Source organism: Miscanthus floridulus, chromosome 9 (genome assembly GCF_019320115.1).
Source record: "Miscanthus floridulus cultivar M001 chromosome 9, ASM1932011v1, whole genome shotgun sequence".
In the NCBI taxonomy this organism is placed as follows: Eukaryota; Viridiplantae; Streptophyta; class Magnoliopsida; order Poales; family Poaceae; genus Miscanthus; species Miscanthus floridulus.
The window spans coordinates 37,448,884-37,456,053 of NC_089588.1; positions in this window are offsets into that span (position 1 = coordinate 37,448,884).

Below are 7,170 nucleotides of genomic sequence, written 5' to 3' on the forward strand. Positions count from 1 at the left end.
TGAGCAAAGGGAGCAGGAGCTCATCCGCCAGATCGAGGAGCTTTAGATTGATGTTCATCGCCTCAACAACATAATCAACCCAATTATTCCTCCAGCTCCAGTGGTGGAAGAAGGCCCTAACATGTTGATTGCTGAGGATGATGGCGTGGAGATGGATGCTGAAGAAGAGCCTAAAGATGAAGAGGTGGAGCCTTGGGAGGACGACCACGGTGATGGTGTGTCCGACGTCGACAGCGACCACTCCTAGGAGTAGCTTAGCTATAGTAGTAGTGAGCTTGATGTCTTAGCTCTTTATTCTCGATCATTATGTAACAAACTTGTAACATAGATGTCAATTTCATGATGCACCCTTGTGTTATGATTGGAACTATGCATGTACTACTTGTGATAATTGCACTGTTTAATGGATTTCCCATTGTGTTTGACATAAAAATTTGGCATGTATGGAACGCATTGCGGGCACGATAAGGGTTCATTTGGTGATGTTATATTATGGAAATGAATATTTGTGCCTCTGTGTTATTGTATGAATTTATGATTCTCTCCAGTAATTATAGTATGGCATGATTACACAATTCTTCTGCAATCTCATGACATCATCCAATAATCACTTGTTGTTGCAATTTTGTAGATGACATGCACTCGTAGGGGAGCTTTTGGTGATGATGTGACTAGTAGTGATGGCTGTGGTAATGGCAATGAGGATCTTCCCCCACCACCGCATCCTACACCAACAGAGATGATGGCTCAACTCATGGAGACTCAACATTCCATGGGAGAAGTGCTGCCCGGTCTTGTGCAGAATGTTGGCCAAGGACGTGGAAGAGACCAGCATCAAGGACCTGAACCTAACCAGTTCAGTACTTTTAAGGACTTTCTTGACACCAAGCCTCCTGTTTTTAAGGAAGCAGAAGAACCATTGCAGTCAGATGAGTGGTTGAATACAATTGAACAAAAGTTCCGTCTTTTGAGGCTCACCGGGCACCTAAAGACAGAATATGCATTGCCCCAGCTGCATGGACTAGTGGGCATATGGTGGAGTCATCATCGATCCACTTTGCCTAAAGAAGAACAAATCACCTGGAATCAATTCAAGGCTACATTTAGGGGACATTATATTCCCCCAAGTCTGATGAGTATGAAGCATACAAAATTCATGAGGCTGACATAGGGTACTTAGAGTCTAACTGAGTATCTGCATGCCTTTAACAACCTATCAAGGTATGCCTTTGAGTTTGTAGATACAGATGCCAAGAAGATTGCCAGTTTCAAGCGGGGACTTAGCCCGAAGCTGATGACGACACTAGCTAACAACAAAAGTGCTACTTTCAATGAGTTTATTAGTGATGCATTAACCCAAGAGAATCATAACAACATCTATACAACATCCAAGAATCGTAAGAGAGCTTTTGAAGCAGGTGTATCTCAGTCCAAAGCTCCTACCACTATGAGACCCCAGTTCCGCCCTCCTGTTCCAAAGTATAGACCACCTCAGAAGAAGGTGCAGCCTAGTTAGAACCAGAAAGTATATCGCAAGGCTTATTCTATTGCTCTACCTAAGGGTAGCACTAGACAAAGCAGCTCCAACGTTCCACCTAGTAGTATGCCATGCTAGAATTGTAACAAGATGGGCCATTGGGCGAGAAATTGCCCTTATCCCAAGAAGAACAACAACCAAAAGCAAGGCAACTCAAATGGACATTAGGGACATGTGCACTATACCACCATGGAAGAGATTCCATCTGGTGAAGTAGTCACAGCTGGTATGTTTCTCATGAATCATCACCCTACAGTTGTTTTATTTGATTCTAGCGCTTTGCATTCATTCATGAGTCCAACTTTTGCATCCAAGTATGATAAAAAAATAGTTGTAGTTGACAAGGGTGGTTATTGTATAAGTGCTGCTGGGAGTAACATTTCCACCAATCAGATAGTTAGAGATGTATGTATCTAAATAAGTGAACGGGAATATACTGCAAACTTAGTGATATTACCGGGATTGGGTATTGATGTGATCTTGGGGATGAATTGGATGAAGAACCATGGTGTTCCTATTGATACCTCGACTAGAACCGTTATGTTGAGGGATCCTAAGAATAATGAGGCTTTTCTAGTACCCCTTCCTAGGGAGTTTGATCTGCATAATGTGGCCAATGCTATCCAGCCTATGGCCCTTATTGATATTCTGATAGTATGTGAATTTCTGGATGTCTTTCCTGAGGAATTGCTAGGGTTACCACTGAACAGAGAGATAGAGTTCAAGATAGAATTGTTACCTAGTACTGCACCTATTTCCCGAAGACCAGCTAAATTGAAGATTCAATTGCTTGAACTTTTAGAGAAGGGTCTCATTCGCCCCAGTTCGTCACCTTGGGGTTGTCCGGCTATATTTGTGAAGAAGGACAAGTCTTTACGGATGTGTGTGGATTATCGACTGCTCAATGCTATTACTATCAAGAGCAAGTATCCTTTGCCTCGCATTGATATCTTATTTGATCAATTGGCAGAAGCAAAAGTGTTCTCTAAGATTGATTTGAGGTCAGGATATCACTAAATCAAGATTAGGCCGGGAGACATACCTAAGACAACTTTTTCCACTAGGTATGGTATTTATGAGTATTTAGTCATGTCCTTTGGATTGACCAATGCTCCTGCCTACTTCATGTACTCGATAAACTCGGTGTTCATGCTTGAACTTGACAAGTTCATGGTTGTGTTCATCGATGATATCTTGATTTAATCTGAGATGGCAGAAGAATGTGAAGAGGATTTGAGAGTGGTATTGTCGAGACTAAGAGAGCTTAAGTTGTATGCAAAGTTTAGTAAATGTGAGTTTTGGTTGAAGAAGGTACCTTTCCTAGGTCATGTATTATCAGAGGATGGAATTTCTGTTGACCCATCCAAAGTGCAAGAAGTGATGGATTGGAAAGCCCTAACCTCAGTTCATGAAGTTTGAAGTTTTCTTGGTTTAGCTAGATACTATCATCGGTTTATCCTAGATTTCTCCAAGATATCCACGCCTATGATGAGGTTACTTTAGAAGGATGAGAAGTTTGTGTGGACACCGGAGTGTGAAGCAGCTTTTCACACTTTGTGGACTTTGTTAACTACTGCTCCTATGTTAGCATAGCCGAAACATTGAGAAACCATTTGATGTATTTTGTGATGCCTCAGGTACTAGTTTAGGGTGTGTTTTAATGCAGGAAGGCCGAGTCATTGCTTATGCCTCATGCCAATTGAGAAAGCATGAAGTCAACTATCCAATGCAAGATTTAGAGCTTGCAGTAGTGGTCCATGCTCTAAAAATTTGGAGACATTACTTGCTTGGTAATGTTTGCCATATCTACACTGATCACAAGAGCCTTAAGTACATTTTCACACAACCCGAGTTGAACATGAGGCAACGCAGATGGTTAGAATTGATCAAGGATTACAACCTAGAAGTGCATTATCATCCGAGAAAGGCCAATGTAGTTGCTGATGCCTTAAGTCAGAAGTATCATGGAAATTCTTTGTTAGAAGATGGTTTCAACTTATTGCATCTGACAGTCTTGCACAATATCACAGTTAGTTGTTCTCTAGAGTCAAAGATCATTGAGCTCCAAAAGACTAATGTTGGTATATTCCATATCAAGAGAAAGATGAAAGAAGAAGAAAGTAAGCATTTTTTATTAGATGAGAATGGTGTTCTGTGGTTTAAAGATCGGCTTGTAGTGCCAAAGGATAGGGAGTTGAGGAACCAAATCCTAGAGGAAGCTCATTCTTCCAAGCTATCAATTCACCCGGGTAGCAGCAAGATTTGAAGACTAGGTTTTGGTGGACAAAAATGAAGAAAGAAATTATGGCATATGTTGCTAGATGTGATAACTGTTGCCAAGTTAAGGCCATTCATATGAAACCAACAGGGTTACTTCAGCCACTGTCCATTCCAAGTTGGAAATGGGATGACATTAGCATGGATTTCATTATTGGACTTCCAAATACCCAAAAGGGTCATGATTCTATATGGGTAATTGTTGACCGTCTCACCAAGTCTGCACATTTTATTCTTGTTAATGTCAAGTATACACCTCATCAATATGCAAAGCTATACATTGAGCAAATTGTCAGATTGCATGGTGTACCTAAGAGTATTGTATCAGATCGAGGGCCCCAACTTGTTAACCATTTTTGGGAACATCTACACAAGTACTTAGGTACCACATTGATTCGCAGCTCTGCTTATCACCCCCAGACCATAGGTCAAACTGAATGTGTGAATCAGATCTTGGAAGATATGTTGAGAGCATGTGTGATTTCTTCCAAGGGTTAATGGGAGGAATGGTTACCTTTGGTTGAATTTGCCTACAATAATAGTTATCAAGAGAGTATCAAGATGGCTCCATTTGAAGCTTTATATGGTCGCAAGTCTAGGACCCCTCTAAATTGGATTGAGCTTGGTCAAAGAAGGTATTATGGGATTGATTTTGTCAAAGAAGCCAAAGAGCGAGTCCAAATCATTCAATAACATATAAAAGCCGCTCAATCAAGACAAAAGAGTTATGCAGATAAAAGGAGAAGTCCTATTGTGTTCCAAGTTGGAGATTATGTGTATCTGAAGGTATCCCCAATGAGGAGAGTACAAAGGTTTGGAGTAAAGCGAAAACTTGCTCCTAGGTATATTGGACCATACCAGATCATTGCACAAAAAATGCCAGTAGCCTACAAACTCTAGTTACCTTCGGAAATGAAAGCTATATTCAATGTTTTTCATGTCTCCCAACTCAAGAAATGTCTTCGTGTGCTCGAAGAAGCTATTGAACCTACTAGTATCAAGATTCAGTTGGATTTGACCTATGAAGAGAGACCTATTAAAGTGCTTGAAGAAATGGAAAGAGTGACCCATAGCAAAGTTATCAAGTTCTATAAGGTGATTTGGAATAATCATAGTGAGCAAGACGCTATGTGGGAATGTGAGGACTATCTTCGTGAGGTTTACCCGAGTTTCTACGAGGAATGGTAGGTCGTGCAATCTCAGGATGAGATTTCTGTTAGGGGGGAAGGGTTGTAACACCCTAGGTGTTAAGCATGCATTTAACCTTGACATTGCATGATCACAAGCATCATTGAGCATCCATGATCATAAGCATATCATGTATTCCATCTAAGTTGGCTTATATTGCATGTGTGATTTCTTAATTGTTTTACTTATGCTAGGGTTTCTATGTAAACAATGTATGAAATGTGTGTGGAACCTTGGGAGTACCTTAAACATGTTTAGAATAGCATAAGAAATAACTTTGGTATTCATGACCAAGGCTAGTTTGGTCTCTAAGTCATTGTTATTGTGTAAGGCATCAAATTTAAGTTGTATGTTTGACCTAGTTTGAACTATGTCATAGTGTCTTTGCATGGCAAAGCACCCTGAAGAAAAGTTGTAGTATTTGAGTAGAGCAACAACTTTTATTTTTGGGTCATGAGCTAATTCAGTGCATAGCTTGGTCATTTTGAGCTCACAAAAATCAACATTTCACTGTTTTTCAACACTTACAAAATTTCTAAGTCCTGGCACATTTACAGTTTCATTGATCTGACTTTGGGATGATTTTTCTTGCTAACTGTAACACCCTAGGTGTTTGGCTCCCACAAAATTGCATTTCATTTCATAAACATGTGCATCATCTATCTCATCATGCCATTGTTACTGAAACATGCATATGCAACATTCTCAACTATGTTTGTTTCATACTTGATTGTTTGTGAATGGTAGTAGTGCAACATGTGAATGCAACATGAGTTTCTCATACCTTGAAACATGGCAACATGGTAGGAATATGGCAAGTTAAAATTACAACAAAGGCATGAAACATGTGAAACATGGAATTGCAACATTTGAGTAAAATTGAGTGTTTTGTTGCTTCATCACATGTGATACTTAGAAGTTGGTGTAGCACTTGTGTAGAGTGGTTAATTATGGTCTAATACACCTTAACTACACTTAGGGTAATTCATGGGACATTGTTCATGTGGATCAAAATGACTAAAATGCCCTCTAGTGGAGGTTTGACTTAGAATGACCTATAGAGTGCCACTGTTTGACTGATTCAAAAGACCAACCTAGAGACCTTGCATGGCTATGCACCCTTTACCAAAGTTGTAGTCAATTTATCAAGGAACAAAAGTTGTTTTATGACCAACTCATGAAAATGTGTGGAACAGCCTCAAACATGGCCCACAAGTCATATTTGGGGTTGAATTCCACACTTAGAATTTTTCTAAGTCCATGAGACGATTTTCAGTTTCGTGTATCCTTGTTTGGAGCCTTGTATCTCCCTAACCAGGCCGAACCAACTCGAGCTCCAATTGACAAAGTTGTTGTCCTCACTTAGATCTTCAATTTTGTCAACTATACCATGAACCAGATCGCCACCGTTTGGGAGATATAGATCGCCAAAATCACGCTGTCAGTCGTGTCATCGGGCGTCGATTCGGCCGTTTCAGAAAAAACGTTAGAAGGACGCCGTGGCCGACCAGTGCAGGGGCTGATCACTGTGTGGCATACATGCTCTGCTAGCGTCTCCACGTCGCGCGTCCGTGCTCCAGATGAAAGCCAGCGCCTCGCTCACTCGCCTTTCATCTCGCCATTTCACCCCTGCCATCCTCTTCCACGAGCGCGGTGACCGGGAAGCCATGGGCGCCGCGAGCCAAACGCCCTCAACCGAGCGCCTTTGTTCAATTCATCCGAGCCACAGCACCACCGTGAGCTCCTCCACGACCGCGACCACACCGTCATCTCGTTTTTGCCTCAGGTAGCGCTCACCGTGAAGGCGGCTCCATCGGGTCGCCATGACCGCCGCCGGCTGAGCTCGCACGTGGCTGTAACGCTCGAGCCTCTTACCGTCCCCTCTTTCCCTTGCTATAGGTCCAGTGAGTGATGCTGATGCTCGTAGGGTAGGCCACTAGGGCCGTGACGCTGTCACCTCGCCGGAGCCGGCCAACCCGTGGCCGTGCGCCGCCATGGCCGTCGCCATTTCCTCTAGCTGCTGTAATAGCTGAAATTGAGGGTACCACTAGGTGCGCACAGGTGAGGCGAACACGTTGGCACCGATAGCTTTTTCTGTGTAGCTCCAAATGGCATGAAATTTTTATGGTGTACTGCTCATATCATGAATAGCTTGTAGTTAAATTTTC